A 23,020-nucleotide genomic window follows, 5' to 3' on the forward strand; every position below is an offset into this window, starting at 1 on the left:
TCTGATAATGTAGTTAAAGGGGGAGAAAAAGGCAGAGCAGAAGAATAAAATGGTTCCCAACACTTAAGAGTTCAGAGCAAGGGGAGAAAGGCAGGTTATACTGTAGAGCCAAAGTGCAGAGGCCAGGCCCACTTTAAATGGAGCAAAGTGAAATGTGCCCAGGATCACACGGTTTAAAGTGCACTGAAAGTCTTTGCAGAGAGTTCAAAAGAGGTTGGGGTGATTCAAAAGATATAGTTAGAAGGCCTGGAGTCAACCCAGTTTAGACGCCAAGGATTTAAGGGTCACCTTTAGCAATCTGTAAAAAGGGAGGCCAGGCAGGACACAGTACCTTAAAGAGAAAGGAAGCTCCAGCAGGGGCAGTTGTTCCTTGCAGTGGTTGAAGTTCGTGGTTCCGACCAGGGTAAGAGAAGATCTCGTCGAGGAGGGGACGTGGAGTCGTTGCTCTGCACAGGGATGAAACCAGCCGCGGAGTTCCCGATTAAAAGATGCAGTCCTTTTATTCGCGGTCAAAAGTGGTGAGCTTGGCTATCCGGCCGCAGGGGTGCTTGGTACGGGTGATTCGACCAGGTGACATCTTTGGAAGTGAAAAAGGGCAAACTGGTTGGTCCTACCAGCTCAAAGGGAGAAGACTCTCCAGCAGAAGATCTTATCTTGTCGTTGGAAAAGTGGTGAGTTCGTTGCAGCAGGGCTTCACCGGTGGTGTCGTCGGTTGCAGGTGGCTCAGCTTCTTCCCTCTTCGGATTCTTAGGTCCTGAGGTGACTTCTGAAGTTCCAGTCCCAAAGGCCCTGCTTTTATGCAGAAAAACCCCCATTCATCAGCCTAGCTGTCAATCACACATGCTAAGTGGTGAGCCGGGCGGCTCACCACTGGGCCAATCAGAGTAGAGTGCGACTTGGGTTGCTAAGACAACGCAGTCCAGGGTGTCAATTCCCCCCCTCCACCCTTCCTGTGGAACCCAGACAGAGCGGCACCATTTGGAGGGCTTCTGTGGAGAAGCCCACCAAAATAGTGGAACAAAGGGCTTGACCTTGGTCAGAGTTACAGAGACGGACCCAAACGCCATTTTAGAATCGAGTTCTGGCAAACAGATACAACCGGTGATTTAATATTAAATAAATAAACCGGCGGTATCTTTAACATTGCACTAAAAAGTGGTGCGTTTAAAATCAATGGGAAAATCCCATAGAGAATATTCCAGTGGAATATTTTGCGTGGTAACCACTGCCACCAGCCAGAAACTCAACAAGGGAGGACGGGACAGTGCCCCCTCAAAAACAGACCCAGGGGCAATCGAATTACCCCTTACCGGTACTTCCACAATATGATGGTTTGTACTGGTTCTGTTCACAATTTTGGACTAGTAAAGCCAACAGTGACTTTACATGCCCTGGGAGACAGTCAGTCCCAGGGTATGGAGTCCATGTTTGGGGGTCAATGTGACACCCCTGTGGTACTGCACTGAGGGTGCTGTGTACCACACATACAGAAAAACAGATGACCCTATGGAGTAAAAAGAAACCCCATAGCCCATAAGCACATAAGTCAAAGACATACCTCAAATCATGTCCAAGAGTGGGAGTAAGAGTCTCACTCTTAGCAGGAGAAAAAAAAAACCAAAAATCCAGCAAAGCTGCTGGGGGACTCACTAGGTTTGGGAAATTAGCCTTAAGAGAATTTTCCCTAACACAGGCAAAGGCGGCAGAGGCCAGGCATGTTAAAAAGTTTTTGCAAAGATTTGTTTGGAAGGGGCAGCGATTACTAGCTCCATGGAGGGACAGCTGGGGCAATTGGGACAACAGGGACATGGTGAATCAGGTATGAGACAGGCTTGGCTGGATGGGTGGGTATGCCCCCGGTCCAAGGCAAATGAGGGTTTCTAAATGGTAAGGGATGATTTCCACCGGGAAATGTGTTATTTGGTGGGTTCAGAGGAATGGTGCCACGGTTTAATGGGCCAATGGGAAATAACTGTGGACGGTTGTATGGGATTCAGTGTTGGTCATGCGGAAGGATGGGAGACGTGTCACGAGATTGTCAAGACAGGTCACAGTATTTTAACATGGGAGCTCCGCACATGCAATTTCAGACCCTGCCATATGCCTCAGGCTCTGTGCAATGGCAGCAGGTACGGGTTGAACAGAACCCAGCAACTGGGGCTGCACAGGCCTATGGGATCCCACCGACCATGCCAGCACAAGCATCGGTTCAGACATGGGAGAAAAATCTGTTACCCCAAGGAACTGTTACTCATTACACTGGAGCAAGTGTTTTTGGAGGGAGTCCTTTTTCGGTCCCCGAATCTCTGATGTGTCTGTTACCAGTGACCCGGAAGAGGAACCCCGGATAGGTGTGCAGGTAGGTGATCCAAGGAGAGTTCCCCTTGTCAGGCAAAACAATGGACACAGGGATTCTCTGGGGCTATCCTGTCGGTTCCTTATGCTGAAGATCTACGTATCAAGATAGGTAAATAAAATGCATCTGCTCCTTTGTTTTATTGTACAGATACCCTTGTGAATCTTTTGGGCCAAGATATCCACTTCGATTGTCGATTGCTTTCACAGAGGAGGGCACAGTATGCTTGACTCCAGGTATGTACCCGGTAAGAAAAGCAGCAGGTTTGCATGCATATTGTATCGACAGTGCGATAAGGGTGATTCCTGTACATTCAACTTTATTTCTTTATGGGGTAATGGTTTTGTTGAGTTGGGTTCCGGAGATCAGAAATCGGACATGGCTGGAACCGAGTTTTTGTTTCACCTTGTTGTACCGCAGGAGGTTTGTTTGTTTTATTTATTTGTAAAGCGCACCTAACCCGTGGGTAGCAGGGCACAAGCATCAAGAGGAGTGTACAATTTAAGTTACAGAGCACGCAGTGAATGAATCCAACTAGGTTACAGTGTTGGAAGCATCAATCATTTGGTCCAATACATCAGCGTATAAATTATAGGTGAATATACATAGATTGCAGGTTGTAGATATATCTCAGCATAGAGGTGAGAGAAAATACTAATTATGCACAATTTACAATGGGCGCGGCAGTGGAAGTGGTTGTGATTGGATGTCCTAGCATTAGGTATCATGCTCCTTGATCCAACGGATGGTATTGGATCTGAATTGTGTGTAGCGAAGGTCTTCCCTGAGAGATGGTGGTAAAGAATTCCAAAATTGTGCTGCTTTGACAGGAAAGCTGTTCCCTCCAGACATAGTGCATTTGAGTCTTGGGACCAGGAGGAGGTTTGAGTTGGCCTTTCTGGAGGGGCGGCAAGAAGTCGGTCTGGTGAATCTCGTTATCAAGTATTGCGGGGCCGCTTGGTGTAGGCATTTATAGGTCAGAGAGACCGATTTAAGGAAGATTTTATCTTTTGTAGAGAGCCAGTTGTGCGATCTTCTAGTCTCTGAGATATGTGCTTTCCTCGGGAGGATTAGGGCTGCTCTTAAGGCATTGTTCTGCAGGATTTTATTTGTAATGTATTTGTTGCTGTCCACGTAGAGCGCATTACAATAATCCAACTTGGATAGGATCAATGCTCTGGCTATAGTGATGCAGTTATTTGGTGAAAGGAATGGTTTAGATGCCCTAATAAGTTTACATGTATAAGATGTAGCGGAGGCCATGGCATTAACTTGTTTTTTGAAGGTGAGCATTGAGTCTAAATAGAATCCCAAGGTTTTAACCTCCTTAGTTATGGTGATGATATTGTTGTCGATGATAAAAGAGGAGTAGTTTTGACCTAGTTTATTAAGGTTCGGTGTGGTGCCTAGGATGAGGAGTTCTGTCTTGTCATCATTCAGGCATAGACCATGAGAGGCCATCCATGCCTGGATGATGAGGTACACATGATTTACAAAGGCTAACTCCTTGTCATAATCCCCCCGTCAACGGGATGAGGATCTGGGTATCATCAGCATAGTTCATGTAGGTGATATCCAGGCCATCTAGATCATCGAAAAGGGGCTTTGTGAAGATGTTGTACAGAGTGGGGGATACGCAAGAACCCTGTGGCACACCACAGGTGATGGGCATGGGGTCAGTGGCTGCTAAAGGGGAAAAAACTTGCATAGTGCGGTTATTGAGGAAGGACTGGATCCATTCAGTTGCCTCCTGGGAGAAATGTGCTGTCTATTGCAAGTGAGTGCAGAGGATCTCGTGGTTGACCAAATCAAATGTAGCTGAGAGATCGAGAAGTAACAGAAGAGCTGTTTTGCCCTCATCTCTCAGCTCATCTATCTGTGCCTTAAGATCTATAAGCGCAGTCTCGGCCCCATGCTGAAGTCTGACTGTCGGACTCCTAGGAGGTGGTTAAGTTCAAGGTATTGTTGAGTTTGTTGGTATGCTATTTTATCAAGGATTTCGAGAAGAAACGGCACTGTAGTGATGGGGCGGTAGTTGGTAGGGATGGCAGGATCTAAATTTGTTTTTTTAAGGAGTGGGAGGACCCAAGATTGTTTCAAGTTGTTGGGTATGGTACCGGTTGTAAAGGATGCATTTATTAGTTTAGTGATAAATGGTGAGAGTTCTCGAGCTGCATCTTTTGACAGTTGTGCTGGGCATGGGTCCCCATGGCAGTTCGAAGGTTTGAGTGCAAGAATAACTTTTTCAACCTCTTTAGTAGAAACTTTACTGAAATTGAAGAGGGGGGGTGGGCCCAGGAGGTGACCAAGTGGGTTGAGGAGTAGAGCTAGGGTTACCTGGTTTGGTGATCGAGAGAAGGGAGTCTTTTTTGTTACTATTTTAGGTTGCAGAGAAGTAATTTTATTAGCAAGAGCTTTTTGAATATCCGTGCACCAGTTTTTGTCCTTGATGCATGAGTCAAGCGGCCGGACGGGAGTTTCAATTTCTTTCAGTATTGAGAAGAGCTCTTTAGTATTAGATTTCGCTTGAGAGATTTGAAGGTTATAGGTGGTTTGTTTTGCAAGGATAATTTCTTTTTTGTACTGGGAAGCCAAATTACTTCGGTTTTATCTTTTGTGGCGTTGTTTCTCCTGTCTGATAGCCTTAAGGTGAGGAGAGAACGAGTTGTTCACATGTTTGCGAGGTTTGCTCTTTCTCACTTTGAGAGGTGCTATGGCATCAAGGGAGGATAGCATTGCTTTATTGTACAGATCTACCATAGTAGAGGGATCCATATGGTCGGGAATCGCGTTGAGAGTAGGTGGGTTCATAGGAATAAGGTTTTTCGGGAGTGATATTTCTCTCATTTCTAGTTGGGACAGCTGGAGCTATGCTGTTGGGTTGTAGCGATGGTGTGGGCTCTAGGGAGAATGTGATCCTGTGATGATCAGACCATGGCTGTGGAATTATAGATGAGACCGAGTGGGCAGTTATGCACAGCTAGCCAGTCCAATGTTCTACCTTTGGTATGGGTAGGAGCAGTGATTTTCTGAGTGAAACCTAGTTCCTTTAGGGTGTTGTTGATTATACTAGCATTGGTGTCTAACGGGTCGCTAAGACCAAGGTTAAAGTCTCCTAGTATGATGCTTTGGGAGGAGTTCTTGCGATTGTGAGATATAATAATTGTTAGGTCATCTTCAAAAGAACCTAATGGACCAGGAGTTATGTATATTAGGTGAATGAATACAGTTTGCTTATTGGATAAAGTTAACTTGGCCGTTAAGGATTCACAAGAGCTTATGTTGTGTGGTGGTGAGAGATTCACTGATAGGTTCGTTTTAGCTATAATAGCAAGGCCACCACCTCGAGAGGTGGTACGGTAGAGTCTTAGGAGGGTGTAATCGTCTGACACGGCTAGCATAATTGCTGGGCCGGCGGCTGGGTGGAGCCAAGATTCAGTGACAGCTAAGAAGTCTAGGTTTTCGTTGTGTAATAAATCAGCTATGTCGGTAGCATGGGCTACCATAGAGCGTGCATTTATAAGATCAGTTCTTATTCCAGACTAAGCTGGTTTCAGGGTTGCTGGTTGTGTTTTAGGTTTGCATTTCAGGGGCCGGATAGGTTCACGGAAGAGTCTGCAGTTGAGTGGGTGCCGGTGATGGCTTGAGTTTCGCAGGCTGCAAGTAGCAATACTGTGCGCTTGATTGGTAGGAGGGTCATAGAGTCTAGGTAATCTGGCACGTAGTTTAAGGTTCCTCTGTGAAACAGTGCATGGTATGGTAATCATGGCAGCCTGTTTCAAGGCATTCTGCGCTATCGCAGGTGGGGATGGATTAATGAGCATAGTGAGGTCATGTAGACTAGTAATATATAGGAGAGTTCAGAGTAGGACAGTGTATAGCATTGGGAAATACATTGCATGCAAGGAACTGATCAGGAATCAATCACAGTATGGGAGCTGTCCGTGCATAATAAGATAGGTGTAATGCAGGGCAAATGTAAGGACAAAATGCTAAACAGTGGAGGCTAGGTGTAGAAACATTCTAGGGCTAAAACGTCTAAGGAAATTCACATTTTGGTATCGGTCACATTTAGGGCACATTGGCACTTGGTGCACTACAGTAGTAGCTAAACAGGTAACACATCAGGTGGGCTAAACGCAAAGTATTGTAGCATGCAAGTGTGGCCAGATAAAAGGGAATGCTTCAAGGTATATAGAGAAGATTAGGTACAATGCTAATGGATCAAAGTAGGCAGAGTGCTACTATGTCTATGCTTGAATACTAGGCATATGCAGGTGGGAAAGCGGAGTATACGTAGGTGGTTGACCATCTAGATGCGATTTTTAGTAATCAGGGCTAAAAGTAGGGCCGATTACAATATACACAAACACTGGATCATCTAGATCCGATTTTTAGCAATCAAGGCTAAAAGGTAGTAAGTGAGCAGCAAGGAGGCAATAGTCAGGCCAGTTAAAGCAATCTAAGCGCAGTTACTAAGGCAGTTTAGATGCAGTTTTTTAAAATAGTCAAGCAGAATCTGGGAAACGCTGAGTGCAATTTGCTAATGCAGTTGCTAGCATGGCCAAAAGTCGAGCAAGTAAGAGCAGTTGCTAGGAAAGCACTCTAAATGCAATTGTAAAGCAGCTGAGCACAATCAAGGAAACTGAGTACGGTTTGCTAATGTGACCAATTAAACAGGACATTTTCAAATAATTTAGATGCAATTTGCTAGGCAGGCAATATGAATGCAGTTTGAAGTACAGTCCAGCATTAAACAAAACAAGATTTTGTTGCTCTATATGCCGTTTTCTGATGTAACACAAGCGAGCGTGGTAGAAGAAGAGAGTGGAGACAGGGGACTCGACATAGCGCCGTAATGTTACTGTCATGAAAGAATAAAAGTTACCTGGCGTGTGACAGACAGGGGGTCTGGCAGACACAGGCATTAACAGGTGCTGGCCTTGTTGCAGTGGGCCTTGTGAGATGTGGGCTTACTTCGCCTGCCAGTGGCCAATGGGGTATCAAATAGGCTCGGCAGCCTATCACTGGTGAGTGCTGGAGCCTCGATAGGCACCGAGGTTTAGGCAGTAGAAAAGCGGACGGCCATTTTGGAAATGCAAGTACCTCGTGTACTTAAATGGCGTTTTCAATGTAGCAGTGATATTTCCATTTCGTTTCTGTTGATTTAGGTTGCGCAGTACACTATCCTTCCATAGATAGCGCGGATTGATGTAAATAGCGTATGCAATTATTGGAGCAGGGATTTTGGAAGAGGCGCTACGAGCTTAGCGCTTACCTTGTTAATAGCAGTGATGAGGTGGACATGGTGCAAAGTGCCCGCCGGGTGCCCGTTGCTCCTGCAAGGGTTGGGGCTGGTCCTAGGAGCTCCTGCTCCTTACACTGGTAACACCAGGTACCATTGTAACGATTCTCCTAGAGGCAGTAGTGGTAAAGAAGAACAGGGTGGTTCTCAGGCATAGATGGGAAAGGCAGAGAATGGTGCATAGTGCTGTGCATCGATCCAACCTTGTTGCTAAGGGATGGGTCAGATCAGCAATTGTTCAAAGACACTGAAGACACAGTAGTGATGGTTTTTGAGATTGGGGAGCCTTGCCAGATAGCGATAGAGCAAAGGGAAGTACCACAGACCATGCTCATCGTTAGAAATACATCGTCACATTGGATGTTGGATGGAGAATTTGGAAAAGGTGCCACACCATTTATGGACTAGCAATCCTCATGATGTGGGGCTGCTAAAGGGTATTGGAGAAGTACAAATAAAATTGAAACCTGCTGCAATATTACCACAGGTCAAGCAGTACCCCATGTCTACAGAGGCAAAGAAAGGGATTTAACAAGGCATAATACAACCTTCCATGTCCCCATGTAACAAGGCCATCTACCCTGTGAAGAAAGTGAAGGGGTCCAATAGGAGGATGGCCCAGGAATTACACCCCCTCAATAATATTGTTGAGGTGGAATTTTCGGTGGTACCTAATCCTGCCACCATTCTCTGTAATATCCCTACTGAGTCGATTCACTTCATGATGACCTCATTTTCAAAATGCATTTTTCTCGGTCCCCTTACACTCAGATTCTCAGTACCTCACAGCGTTTACGTATCGTGGTCAGAGAATCGAGTACATAAGGTTAACCCAGGGGTACTGTAAATCTCAATATTTTTAACAGGGTGGTTCAGATGGATTTGGGGAATTTACCTGTGCCCAGTACAGTTATTCAGTCCGGGGAGTATTTGCTAGTCTGTAGCATTTCAGAAAATCAGTGTCAAGGCAATTCAATAGCGCTCCTCACCCTGCTTGCAGAGAAGGGGTACAAAGTGGACAAAGAAAAATTGCAGTACTGCCAGACAGAAGTAGATTTGGGGCAATTAATCTGACCTGCATGAAGGAAGATAATGTCAGAGAGCCACTGCAGTTCAGAATACGCTTCAGCCAGTCACAGTGTGAAATAGAGGCAGCAGTTATTAGGGCTCTAACTACTGTAGATCATGGATCTTTGACTACTGTATTTAAACGAGGCACATACTGCAGGGACTTAAGGAAGCACAGAAGGAGAAAGGTCCGATAGCATGGTCTGAAGAAAGGGTGACTTGTTTCTGGATACTCAAGGCTGCAACCAGCAATGCTCCGGTCTTGGCGACCCCGAATTCTAAGAAACTATTTTATTTGTTATCCCATGTAAACGGGCAGGTGATGACAGCGGTCCTGACCCGGCAAACTCTGCTAGGCCACAAACCTTTAGCATATTATAGCAGACTCCTAGACACAGTGATGCAGGGACAGTTCCCTTGTGAGCAAGCTTTAGCGGCAGCACCATTTACAATTCAGAAGTCTTAAACCTAAACCATTACCATGTGTTGCCCAGTGACATTGTATGTGGAGCATGCGGTTTTTGCAATCTTGGAAAAGTCCAAGTCGACTTTGCCGGCCCAAAGTGTTTCGAGATAAGAGGTCATTCTATCAAATGCATCGATATATCCTGTGTGGTGTCACCTAGTCAATCTTGTGACATTTGTAGCCGAACCAGAGAAACCCGATAAGTGTTCATATTTGTGCAACTTATGAGGGAGAAGAGGACAAGTGTTAAAAAGGATGCCTTGTAGGGGGGGGGGGATACCTTTTGTCGATGGGTCTTCAACAATTAATCGGGACACTGGCGAGGGGCATAATGGTGCAGCAGTTGTGGGCTTTGTGGATGGGGGTACCAGGTCAGACAGAAGAAACGGTTGCCTTTGCATTCTCCATGCATGCGGCAGAACTAGTGACACTTATAGAGGCGCTAGAAAGGAGTACGGGGAAGACAGTCACCATTTATTCTAACTCTGCATATGTTACCTCCACGGTACATTCAGGGTTTTCAAGATGGCAGAGAAAAGGGTTTAGGAGATCTGACGGAACCCCTGTTCAGCATGCTGCGTTGCTATCCAGACTAATTGAAAAGTTAACCCTGTCCATAGAGGTTGGCCTTGTAAAATAAGCTGCACTTACCAATCATATTAACCCCCTAGCACTTGGAAATTATGCTGCAGACAGGGCAGCGAAGAAAGGCGCGTATTTGCCATTTGCAGATTTCCAGAAAATGGAAGCCATGTCCCAGCAGGTACAGTTGCCAGACCCACATACTGCAGTCGCTGTGCTTCAAATCATAGAGATGCAAGGGAAAGCACCTAAAGAGGAACAGGAGCTTTGGGCAAAAGGAGGATGTGCCCTCACGCCCACAGATGTGCTTTGGAGACAGAAGCTGATGGGGAAGGTAATAAAGTCTGTAGAACTGCTTCATGTGGCTTTAGAGCAACATTCCCCGTGGTGTCCAGTCAATTGGTCGACAGCAAACTGGTCGACTGCAATTTGGTCGAATGCCAAATGGTCGAATTTTTTTTTTTTTTTTTATATATATGTGTTTTGTGGGTTTTCGTGTGGGGAAAAAAAATAAAAAAGAAAAAAAAAGGGGGTTGGGGGGGACCCCCCCCAAAAAAAACAAAAAAGGGGTAAAAAAAAAAAAAAAAAAAATTCGACCATTTGCATTCGACCAAATGGTGTCGACCAGTTGTCCTGTCGACCAAATGTTTTCGACCAAATGACTGGGAACCATTCCCCGTTGCACACCGATGACAAATTGCAGCAGAGCTCCAAGAGGACTGGTTTATACCAAACCTCCAGGAACAGGTACGCAGTCTCGTAGGAAACTGTACAGTTTGCAAGGAATTCAATCCCGGAAACACCATGAGGTCAGTAGAAAATGGAGTTTTGCTGAGACCCTCTGTGCCATTTTGGGGAGCTCCATATTGACTTTGTGGATATGCTCAGGAGATGTAACTATTACCGGTATCTTATTGTGGTTGTTTGTCCATTCTCCTGTTGGTTTGAGGTTGGTCCCTGCGTACACCCTGATGCCAAGTCTGCAGCAACATTTCTGGTGAGAGGTATTTCCACGGTGAGGAATTTGTGAGGTCTTATAATCCGACATTGGAAGCCACTTTTTAAATGCCTTTACTCTAGGGAATCAAGCACTGGGTGAGCTCGGTGTGCCGCCAACGGGATGGTGGCAAGATTAAACAAGGTCCTTAAGACCCGGATAGCCAAGACGTGCAACTATTAGAGAAAATCATGGTTGCAGTACCTGCCTTTGGTACCGTTTTGAGAAACCAACCAGGGAGAGAGCAACCCCCCCAGCCGTCACACGATTGTGACGGGGTGTAGACAACGCACAACGCTCTCACCTGCATGGACTGCATGAGACGCACACAAGACCCCAGAGCTCCTAGGTGAGGAGTTTAGGGGGTGTCCAGTCATAATATCGAATACAAAATTTCGAATGTCAAAAAAGTCGAATCAAAAATGTCGAAAAAAAAAAAGTCGAATTATTTTTTTTTTTTCGATATTTTTTTTTGGGCTCTAGTTTATATAAAAAAAATAGGTAAAAACAAAAACAAAAAAGAAAAAACGGGGGTTGGGGGGGAACCCCCCCATTTCGAAAAAAAAAACGTCAAAAAATAAATTCGACATTTTTTGACATTTTTTTTTCGACTTTTTGACTTTCGAAATTTTTGATTTCGAAATTATGTCTATAAACCAGTTTAGGGAGTACCTTAGGGGTTTAACCAAAAGTGTCAAGATTATATCTTCACAGGTTGGGTCTTATTAACAGTCTACAGAAAAAAATACCAAGGAGATAGACGATCAGCACAAGCAACCACTGCTCCCGGGCGACTGGATCTACATACAGACCTTTGTTCGATGCTGGAATGAGCAATATTTCCATGGGCTGCACGGGTGATTTGTGCAACTCCAACTGCTGTGAAGGTGGAGGGCAACAAGAGCAGAGTTCACCATAGCGATACACAAAGATACCGGTATCCCTCCACCGCCATAGGCTCAAAGTTGAGTATGCCCTAAGGATTTGTGGTTCATTCCAGTGAGGAGGGGTGTGGATAGAGATCCAGGAGCTACATTTCTGTGTTTTAAAAGAAAGAAGAATAAAACTGAATTTACAATGTTCATTAGGATTATTGTGTATATATCTTTTGTGGTTCTTTTGTCATCATGTTCATTGATGGCAACCAATGTGAATGGTTTAAGCGTATCTAGTTTCACAGAATCTGAGAGAATGTTAAGGTTAAGAAGAAATATCGATTTCTTGGACAAAGAAATGGAGCCAATAGTAAATACACATCGTTTCGCAGCAGATAATGTTTGGGACAGCCACATTGAGGAAAGTTGAGAGAGCGATATGTAGGATTTTGCTACATTTGCTCTCTCATCCCCCACGCTTCAGTTGTCCCTAGGGTCTTTATCCCCAATGAAGTAGGGTTAGCGGACGCACTGTGTCTAGTGCATCTAGCCTTGTGCACAGTGCGAGGGCAGTTTAAAGGGCAATCAGTCACAGCATCCATTTTTCCCATTCGACAACGAATGCTCAACTACAGATCGTAAAGAGCAGAAGAATGTCTGGTGTACACAAAGTGTCCAACTGAGTTTGGAAGGGGCTATTTTTACCAAGAACCAACGTGAGCAAAGGATGAAGAAGAGTTCCAGAGCTGGAGGAATGAGGGGATTCTCAGAAGAAGGGGTGGCAGTGGATAATCAAGAATGTGGAAATGTGTGGCAAAACTGTCTGCAGCATCTGACATGGCTCAAGGAGCCAGAAAAACATGTTAAGATACAGACACCTATGTTTCTCTGTGTTTTAAGGGCGATGACACGGTGCCCACTGGCACAAATGGGAACGGCAACTGCATGCACGCTTCGCATCGCCGATCTGGCTGGAAGTACTGCTGCTATTTTGGACATGTGAATGGTATGCATATAGGCAGTTTTCTCCAGCCTGGCGAGGTGTGTGAAGTTTTACCACAATACATTTGTCAGCCCTTGTTATTTCGGAACAACACTTGGTCCTGGCCCGATCAATGTCCAAAACCACATCTGTGCCCCTAGAGAAAATGAAGGTGTCTCACCCGCTAGTCCCCGGGGGATCTGTCATCTAGGTGGCCAGGACACGGCCAATGCTTTTGGATCCAGTTCCTGGAGGTGGACCAGTGCGGGAGGATCACCTGAGTGAGGGGTGTTCGGGGAGTGGGACACCGGATGGCGAGACACAGTATCCCCTTCCCTGTAACACCTTTACCCCATCCTACCAGGTATGATACTGGGAACTCAACCCCCCTTTTCACAACACAAACACTTTATCACGGACAGCTTGCTATGAAAGAAAAAGGACCAACACCCGAGCTGTATACCTGACATGTCCCAATACAATGGTCAGGAATGGTCAGGCAATTACTGACCAACTTGCACAACTGACTCTCTGTTCACTTCCACACACGGATAAAAGGTGGAGCACGAGAGTACACTCTGATCGAGGCAAAACACATGAGGAAACAGCACTTCCAAGATGGCAGTTTAACACAAGGAGAAAGACGGCGAAACCGAAGGGAATCACAAGTTGGGAAGTTCCATTCACCATTTCGACATGGAACCATTAACTTCCAGAAACCTCGATAACAGAAAGCGTAAGACAAAGAAAACCAGACTGAATAATCCTGCATTGTGTGTCAGAGGTACCCGGGGCACTCCTGCGTCGATAATTAAGGCAGAGAGAATCGCCTGCTGCTGTGGTACTGTCCTTGGCTCCTACAACAAAGCAGCGCCAGTGAAAGCAACACAGCCGGTCATTTGGGTAGACCGATACCAGACCGGTCTGTGTTGAATCCAAGCCTGCAAGCAGCAACATTGTATGATGAGCGCTGAAGCGAACAGTATGAAACTGATGTGATAACCAGCGCAAGTAAAATTGAACAACAGGTGAGGGATTGAACTAACCAAGATACGATACCTTTCACAGAGTGGTCCGGCACCGTGTGGATGTTCATTCGATGGTCTTGGTAAGGTATCCAACTGAGAACTGGCTAAAGCAAAAGAGTGACAAAGGATTGAGAGTCGAAGCTTGCCTAGCCCTAGCCCTGTACGCACTGCGCAATAAGCCCGGATCTGACCACCATTTAACCCCACACAAGGTGGTGACAGGACGGCACATGAGACTTCCCTGGCTCCTCCCACTAGAGCAGAGAAAGATTTAGAGTATAGCAAAAATATTGGGCCAGGAAATGTATAAATATACAACTTCCTTTCTCACCAGCTGCAACACCACCAGGAGAGGTCGGAAGCCGGAGAAGAAAACAACAGTGTTGACAGCAACAAGGACTTACTTAAGCAGCCGCCCATATACCCAGTAGACCAGGTTCTCTTCAAACTTTTCCAGAAGGTGGGATGCACCTAAGTTCACGCGTCCCCACAACTTTGAAGCAGTAACAGAGAGCCATTAAGTTAATTGGAAAGAGCGTTTGGAATCCTTTAGTTGACATGAAGCCTTACAAAGCTGAGGCCTTACCTGGCGGCAACGACACTGACAAGGCCAACAATCCTCATCAAGAAGAGCAAAGGTACAATTTGGAATTCACACTGCCAGGCAGAGGACACCCAATGGTTACTCGTTCACAGGTAGCACAGTTAGGGAAAGCACTTACTACACATCCAGAGTGAGGGTACACTGTTATTTTTCTTTCCGCACACATTCCTTGTGAAATGCACCTGCTTTTATTGCATTTCTTCCATGCTGCCCACTGATCCACAACCGGATACCTTCCAAGGTCAATTTGTCCAATTTATTAAAAGATCCAACAGGTCTCGAGTACGCCAGCCTAATGTGTATTTCCATGTCTTCATAGCATATTTAGCCCAAGTTTACCCACAACTAGAAAGAGGAAACCCATCTCTCCTTGCAGTCCTCAGAGACCCTAGAATTATGTATGTGTGGGAACAACTATGAATTTTTGCCATTACAGATTACATGATTAATTGGTCTTGAACTACTACAATACTAACACAATAACGCTAGTTTTTGCGCATTTCAGGCGGGCAACTGCTATGTTGATGCTGCACAAGGATCCAAGCAGCACAGGTAATGGAAGGGGTTATTAGAAAAATGCTCATCTTGTCTTATTTCCAAGTGGCGTTTTTGAATTTCCCTTTTGGCGAATATCCCTTGTATCTAGTGCTGCCGCTGTATCCTCTACTAACATTACCCCAACTTCAGCAGGTGGTACGATCAGGTGGGCATGGGAGCACTGTAAGGAGAGGTAAGCGCAGTGCCGATTCAGACATGGTAGGGGTGGACCTATATCTCACTGACACTGTTAGAGTGTATAACAATATGTGGTACAAGCACATGACCAAAGTAGGTAAAGAAAGCACTGGGGAGAGCGGCCATGTCGGGTCACTAATCTCCTATGCCATGAGTGCCTCCAGAACGTTTATACCAACAGAAATACCAGCAGCAAGAGCATAATGCCTTATGTACCTATCCATGGGTAGAACACGCGGAAGTATGCAAGGGAAAACAGCAACATTGAGATGGATGTCTCAGGCAATGTTCCCCTATGGAGACAGTTATATAAAGACTCTTGACATGATGAACAATTACTGGCAGTTAGAGCAAGCTATACAATACATAACTGATGATCCACAGAAAGAAGAGACAAAAACAACACTGAAGGAATTACCCTGCTCGAAGAGGGGGGGTCAAGGAAATAGGAGGAGAACCAGGATGCTGGGAAAGAACACAGATGCTCATGTATGGCCAAGTACACACAGCAGAAGGGTGGAAAGAGTAGTAGGAAGCCAAGCACACACCCTAGTACAAGCACCAATAAACAGTCCAGGGAGAAAATGATAAGTACCTGAAGGAATGGGATGCAAGCACCAAGTTGCTCAACTGGGTAGACAATGAAGCTGGACCAATGCCCATAATGCCACTGAAGAAACCAGAATTATGTTACCAGAATGAAGGTGCAGTAAAGGTTGGAGATAAAACAAAGTGTAGGCACACAGAAAAGCCTCCAGCAATGAAGGTTGGCACAACAGTATTAATGGACTATTGGGCGTGTGGATCCAAGGCATATGAGAAGCTGCCACCCAACTGGGGAGGAGTTTGCTTGTTGGTACACATCAATATGCCAGCACTGGAAGTGCCACAGAAGGGCTTGAAGATAGTATCCATTTTAGGGAAGTAGTCTAACAAGAGAAAGATGATATTGATAGAAAGGGAAGAATGAAACTGACTGTAGAAGTGAGTACAGTGAAAAGAACTATTTCTCATCAAAATCAGAAGCATCACTAGAAGATGTACCACCATCGACTGTTCAGCAGGACAGATGTTTTTCGTGTCAATAGTTCCAGCTGTCCATACATATACAAACGCAAAATGGTTGCAGATAACCAGATGGGAGCTGATGCAGACAAACTGTACAGTAAATGAAAGATAAAAGAAGAGCTCCGAGCAGTAAGGTTAATGGCACTCCAAAACAGATATGTTCTAGACCTTCTCGCAGCAATAGAAGGAGGAGTTTGCGACAAGATCAGGAGTTCCTGTTGCACCTTCGTGTCTGCCAATGACGGAGTGAATGGCACACTAACAGAAGCAGTGACAAGATAATCAAAAATGCACGCCAAGATGGAAGAGGAAGCCATAGGGAAAGGAAGGGACAAGAGCATACATATGGTCATGGATGCCATCATGGCTTGCAGACCGGCTGAAAGTATTACTAGGAGCACTAATACTAGTGGGACTGTGTGTGGTGAAGATCTGCATTACACAATGTCGCAAAACCACTGAGAAGACAATAGGGATGAAAGTGTTAGTGGATGTGAACATGGAAGAACAAAAAGACAAGATAGTGGAAGAAATAGCCTGAGAGCCAGGATAAAGGAATGTCGCTGTCATGATGCCTACCCCCGGGCATCCGGATCAAGCCCATCAGCCCCGGGAGCAGGCATCCAGATATTTACAAAAAACCCAGCAGCCCAAGCTAGGGGCTGTCTGGGTTCAGTCCTGGCGCCGTAGGCACCAGGCTCATAATAAAAATCAGTCCTGGCGCCAGGCTCAGACATTACTTACCTCATGCAGACCATGCTGCAAATAAATCCAAGCCAACGTGAGGCCTGGATGGGACTATTTTTTACTTGGGTGTGGTCCTGGGGAACTTCTTTCCTGGGACTACTTTGGAGGCTAGTTAAACCACGCCCGAACAGCAGCACATGCTTCGTGTTATTCTGCATCCAGCAGCGTGACTCTCACTGTGCCTGCAGCCAGCATCCAGTCTTCTGCCACGCCCGCCTCGAATCCGGAGCTCCTAGAATAAAGAAGAAGAAAAGGACAAGGTTAGAAAACAAACTTCTTTCAAATTCCTCACCTGATTCCGGATCCATTTCATCTCCCGACCTGGAAGTACATCAGTCCTGCACGCGTCACTTCGCCAGCTCCAGAACGGCGCCATACTCACCAGTTCTCACAGCATCTTTCGATCCGGCACTGTCTCCATCATTTCTTTGCCGTACTCCGGCACCTAGGGGCACAAGAATAACAAGGTGAGCCAAGAGAATCAACAAATACCTCTTACCACCATAGACTTGCCCGATTTACCACCGGCGGTATTATTCTCCATATCTTCATATGCCGCATCTGTAAAGAGGGAGAAAAACAACACGTTAACGCATGTAATAGTTACCGGACAGCGTTGGGCAACACAGACTCTTACCTGAACGCCAGCAGCAGCTACGAGACCTTCTCACAAACTCAGTTGCAACTTAAGGAAGGAAGGGGACAAGAGTGAACATCGGGCACATTGAACTCTTTGAACTTGATACTTACCAATCCCGCCTGGGACTTCAGAGTCAATGCTTACTGGAACTCTCCCAACGCCTTCAAACCAGTGAAGTAACTGGTATCTACGCGCCCCTGCAAGACACGCAGGATGGAGAGCTCATCTTTTACAAACATAAGGTGAGGTTACTAAGGGGATATCGGAGGCGATTAGTGGGGGAGAGCGAGAACAGTTGGGAGGCCATCACTAAAACCCAAAGGTGGCTAATCCCTGTCTCCACTTGCAGGAAAATACTTCTTTGGGTCCAGCAGACAAGACTAGGTGGGCCAGTCCAGACAGGCATCTCTGCACTACGCATCACGTTGACGGAGACCGCAGCTGTCCGGGACCGATCGACACACCTGTGGGGTCCAGGTGAGCGTAACAGTCCACTGGTCCAGACTGAGATAACATTTGACAATCCATTCAACAATAACAATTACTGGGGGAAATTAGTATGGTGCAACCCAGAAGGAGATTGCAGCTATACGACCTGGAGTTTCGATGACCATGCAAATTACTATGGACATCTTGGAGGAGTAACGAAGATATGGCTACCAAAAACAAGAGTGACAAAGTATGGAGGTTTGGTCAACATGTCGACCAAAGGGGGGACTGAAGAGAGCGTCCCAGGAATGACCCTCCTCATCCCCATGAACATGACAGGCCAAAGAGTCAAGAACGCACAAAGTCACTCACTATTTGGACAGCCCCCAGGAGCATCAATGACCGAGACGTATGCAGAAAAGTACTCTCTCAGACAGCCATTCAAACCTTATCCAGTGAATGTCTTTATGAATACAGGTGCTTCAACAGTAGTCCTAGAACCAAATGCCTTGATGGATGACGTTGACTAAATGCCAAGAAACCACTGTGAAGACGTCATTAGTGACATAGCCACATTAGTCATGAAGCACACTCGCAACCATGCACAACTTTACACAAACCCACACTCATGTAGACTAAGAACATGCTTACAGAGTTCGGTAGATAGAGGACAGACATATATACTGTTGAAAGCTTTTATTATTTTTCTCATTAGCCAAGTGCAGAAATGCTGAATTCAAGGCAACAAAGAGATGCAGAGCAAGCTTGCAGATGCTTATGGTAAGTAACTCTATGGAACTACAGGATCATATAAGGAGCCTGCCAGGAACGAATGTGACTAACCTATAGGAAACTTAGCACAATATAAGTGTGCGAATTCATAGTACAACGAGAATTACATAGGGCCACAAGGCGCAGGACAAGAGACGAGGGTAAGCAGAACCAGGCTGCACAGAGCAGGAAGGCCAGGGCTCACAACCAAGGTCAGAGACAAGCAGCACATTCCAAACTAGACAACAAGGGGCCATCTGCAGAAAAACTGAATAAATCCTCATAATTGCAGACCAGGAGAGCTCGATTTTGTGGTCCTCAACCATGTGATGCGGCCAAGCTAGACAATGGTCATTCACCCACGGTGGGAAGACGAACAGTTCTCAGCAACACAGACATGAAGTGAAACATGAACAAGTAAACAACATTGCAACATGGAGAGCACAGTCACAGGCAAAAGTGGTACTGCTAACAGATCCATTGGGTACACGTACACATTCTCATCACCTTGAAGAGGTGCACAGAGGGCTGAGAACAGAGCTGGGTCCCAGGCCTGGGGAGGCAAGGCCAGTCAATCAGGGGACAGAAATCCAGCGGTGGTTGGCAGAGGGCAAGGGCCAATGGTAATCATGCGACCCTGCAACAATGTAATAGATAGTTTCATGGGAAAGTGGCAGGCCACCCACCTGACATGGGAGGGCCAATTGAGTAAGATCTATAAGGGTAATCCATAGTGTATACCACTGAGCACCCAATGAGTACCCCTGGGATAGGTTTTTTGGGAAGGGCCCAGGTTGTGATGACATTCTGTATCAAACAAAGTCACAGATTTGGGAATGGTGACTCTGGAGAAGTTTTAATGTCCTGTATGATCTCCGTCGGTTTTTCTAATAAACGACAGTTCTAACTTGTCCTTGGCTGAGTCCTCTGTTTGTTCTGGGGGAAGGGTGGTTGGGCCCTTGGGAGGTGAACGGGTGAGTTCCAGACCTCACCAACAACCTCACCAACAGGTTGATTGTATACCATGAGTATGTAGATTTGGCAAGGACTTGCTTGATCCCTTTGAGGTGAAAAACATTTTTGATCCAATTGATAACAGGAGGGGGTGGTACAGTAAGTGTTGGAAACCATATTATTGAATGTCACCCACATGGGGAACAAGCACAACCTTTGGCTGAGGTCCTTGAAATAGAGGCAAACACTACAAATGTGATTGAAGATTTTAGTGGGAGGCTAAATGGACTTAGAAGATTAGGTTAAACCCCTGATAACACTTAGAAATATGTTTTCTATCCTTACTGATAAAGATGATTAAGTTCAGACGTTGCATAACGGCCCAAAGAGAGCATATAAAAAGGTAATGGGCACCGGGAAAACTAGCTTAAAGGGGAAAAGTAAATGGTAGACCTTTACCGTCTGCTAACGTGAATTTGGTTATATGTGGTTTGGCTTGAAGATCTCCTTAATCTTCAAATTTATCGTTAGGTATCTTATGATGTGGCATTTATAACACGCCTGTACACAAGTGTTTCTATGCGCGATGTCCCTAGGCAAAATTAAGTCCCTAATTGTGAATAAAATTATAAGTTACTCACCAGTCCCCTTTCCTCCATACTGCATGGGCGTCTCTTCCAAGGGATGGGAAACAGAACCCTTTCCACCAGAACAAACCTTTCCCTTTAAATTTAGAGGTGCGTCGGGGTGTGGCCCAAGAAGCATGCGCTGCCCAGACTCCGCCCTCCGGCGCCACACATCAGTCCCCATTGACGCGTCGACAATAGATTTAACATTGCCTAATGACATCAGTATTATTAGGGGGGGTTGGTGGGACGTATGGAGGAAAGGGGACTAAGAGTATGTTAGTCAATACGGTGAGTAACTTATAATTACTCTTACATCCCGTCCCCTTTCCTCCATACTGCATGGGCGATTAAAACTGAATGTAGCCCCAGGATGGGGAGGAGAGCTTCCTTAAGCAAATAGGTTCCGGAGAACCGCCTGTCCGAAAGCTGCATCAGATCTAGAGCCGGCATCCAAACAGTAATGCTTGCAGAAAGCTGAGGGAGTGGCCCAAGTGGCCGCCCTGCTTATGACTTGTCTTGGCCCTGACTGTGTGGGCATGCATGTTAGCCGAGAGCGGCTTGTGCTGGCCCACATACGCTTCTTTGATGGCAGAGACCATCCAGCGGGATATGGAAGCCTTGGAGGCCTGATAGCCTAGTCTTGAGCCTCCGAAAGTGACAAACGGGGCGTCCGATTTGCGGAAGCCCTTGGTCCTGTCCAAGTAAACTTTCAGGGCACACCTGACATCCAGGCAGTGCAGCACTCTGTGCTTCGTCCTTGGGATCGGATAAAACATAGGAAGAACTATTTCCTCGTTCAAGTGGAACGCAGACAGCACCTTGGGCAGAAATGCTGGGTGTGTCCGCAGGACTACTTTGTCGTTGTGAAAGGTAGTATATGGTCCAGAGGCGAACAGCGCCTGGATTTCACTGACCCTACGAGCCGAGGTGAGGCCAACTAGTAAGGCTGTCTTGATGGTGACCAGCCTGACGTCCGCGGACGCCATTGGCTCGAACGGTTTGTGCGCCAGGGCGCCCAAGACTATGTTAAGGTCCCACACAGGGTGCGGCCTCTAGACTGGCGGGTAGAGCCTTGCAAGTCTCGTCAGATGTTTCTTGGCGATATGAATGGAGGAGAAGAACAAGTTACTTCTTACCTTGTAACGTTCTTTCGACGGGATGTTCCTCCGACGTATTCCTCATCTTAGATATCTCCTTCCAGCTCTGCTGGCCTCGGAAAATTTTTCTCTCTAGAGGGCGCTGCGCGTCGACGTCCCTCGAGTCGATGTCCCTCGACAGCCGCCGTATCGACGCCGCCGTCATCCTGGCTATAAAGGCCGCGCGCAGCGCCCGTTGCTCAGTTCCGTTTTGTAGCCCACAAATATGCTTTCTGGACTAAACTAATCACCCTGAAGGAGCGTAAGCTGCAACAACAAGGGAAGTAGAACTGTGGTGATGGATGGGAGGGTCGATGAGGAATACGTCGTAGGAACATCCCGTCGAAAGAACGTTACAAGGTAAGAAGTAATTTGTTCTTCGAAGGGATTGTGTCCTCCGACGTATTCCTCATCTTAGATATGCTCCCATAGCAGTATTCTATTATTGGAGGAGGGAGTACTGACTTCATGCTGTCTTCTATTGATGAATAGAATGCAGTACAGCCCTTCCAAAACTAGTCTCTTGACTGGAGGAGGAATCCAAATTGTAAAATCGTGTAAAGGTATGGACAGACGACCTCTTTTGAGGGCCGATGAAGCTGCAATACCTCTGGTCGAATGAGCCCTAAGGTTTTGAGGGGGCTCTTTTCCTGCCAATTTATAACATTCCAGAATGGCTAGGATGATCCATCTGGAAATGGTCTGCTTAGTTATTGGTAACCCCAGCTTGTGACCTGTGTAACCTACAAACAGCTGGTCTGCCTGTCTTATCCTGGCTAGTCTACTGATGTAAAAACTTAAAGCCCTTCTAGGGTCTAGCCTGTGTAACCTCTCTTCCTCTTTCCCCGGGTGAGGAGGAGGATAGAAAGATGGTAGGGTAATCTTCTGAGTGATATGGAATTCAGAAACCACCTTTGGGAGGAAATTAGGCTTCACTTGCAGGACAACTTTGTCTTTGTGAAAGATAGTGTGAGGGGGTTTACAAGAAAGAGCTTGTAATTCGCTCACCCTTTAATCAGATGTAAGTGCTATTAATAAAACAGTTTTAAGGGTAAGGAATCTTAACGAACAAGAATGGAGTGGTTCGAAAGGTGTGCCCATCAGGAAGGTTAGGACTAAGTTTAAATCCCATAGGGGAACTTGGAATGGTCTTGGGGGATAAACATTGGTTAACCCCTTAAGAAATTGTATTACCAAGGGTAACTTGAAATAGGATGGTTCTTCCGCAGTGCGCTTAAAGATGGATAGCGCTGCGAGATAGCCCTTAATGGTGCCAACTTGAAGGCCTGAATTTGCCAAATATAGTAGGAAGGACAAAACCATTGGTGTGCCACATGAAAAAGGGTCGATATTCTGTTCTCTACACCAGCTGCAAAATCTGTTCCAACGGCAGCGGTATAAAGACTTTGTTGCTGGCCTCCTTGCCGAAAGCAACACCTCCATAACATCATCAGGGAGGTCCCAATCCTTGTACCACAGCCTTTCAGAAGCCAAGCGTGAAGGTTGAGGGTTTTGATGTCTGGATGGAGAACCTGACCTCCCTTCTGTGAGAGTAGGTTCTCTCTGAGTGGAAGTCGAATTGGAGGGCAGATGGACAAGTCTAGAAGGTCCGGGTACCACGTTCTCCTGGCCCAATCCGGGGCAATTA

The 23,020-nt window shown here is 46.1% G+C and overlaps 1 protein-coding gene across 8 annotated transcripts in view; it reads right to left on the reverse strand.

Moving 5' to 3' along the window:
• Nucleotides 1-23,020, reverse strand: part of LCOR (ligand dependent nuclear receptor corepressor) — a 735,064-nt gene that overhangs the window by 29,186 nt on the left and 682,858 nt on the right. The gene's annotated exons all lie outside the window — the stretch shown is intronic.

Source organism: Ambystoma mexicanum, chromosome 8, assembly GCF_040938575.1.
Source record: "Ambystoma mexicanum isolate Mex_15411 chromosome 8, UKY_AmexF1_1, whole genome shotgun sequence".
Lineage (NCBI taxonomy): Eukaryota > Metazoa > Chordata > Amphibia > Caudata > Ambystomatidae > Ambystoma > Ambystoma mexicanum.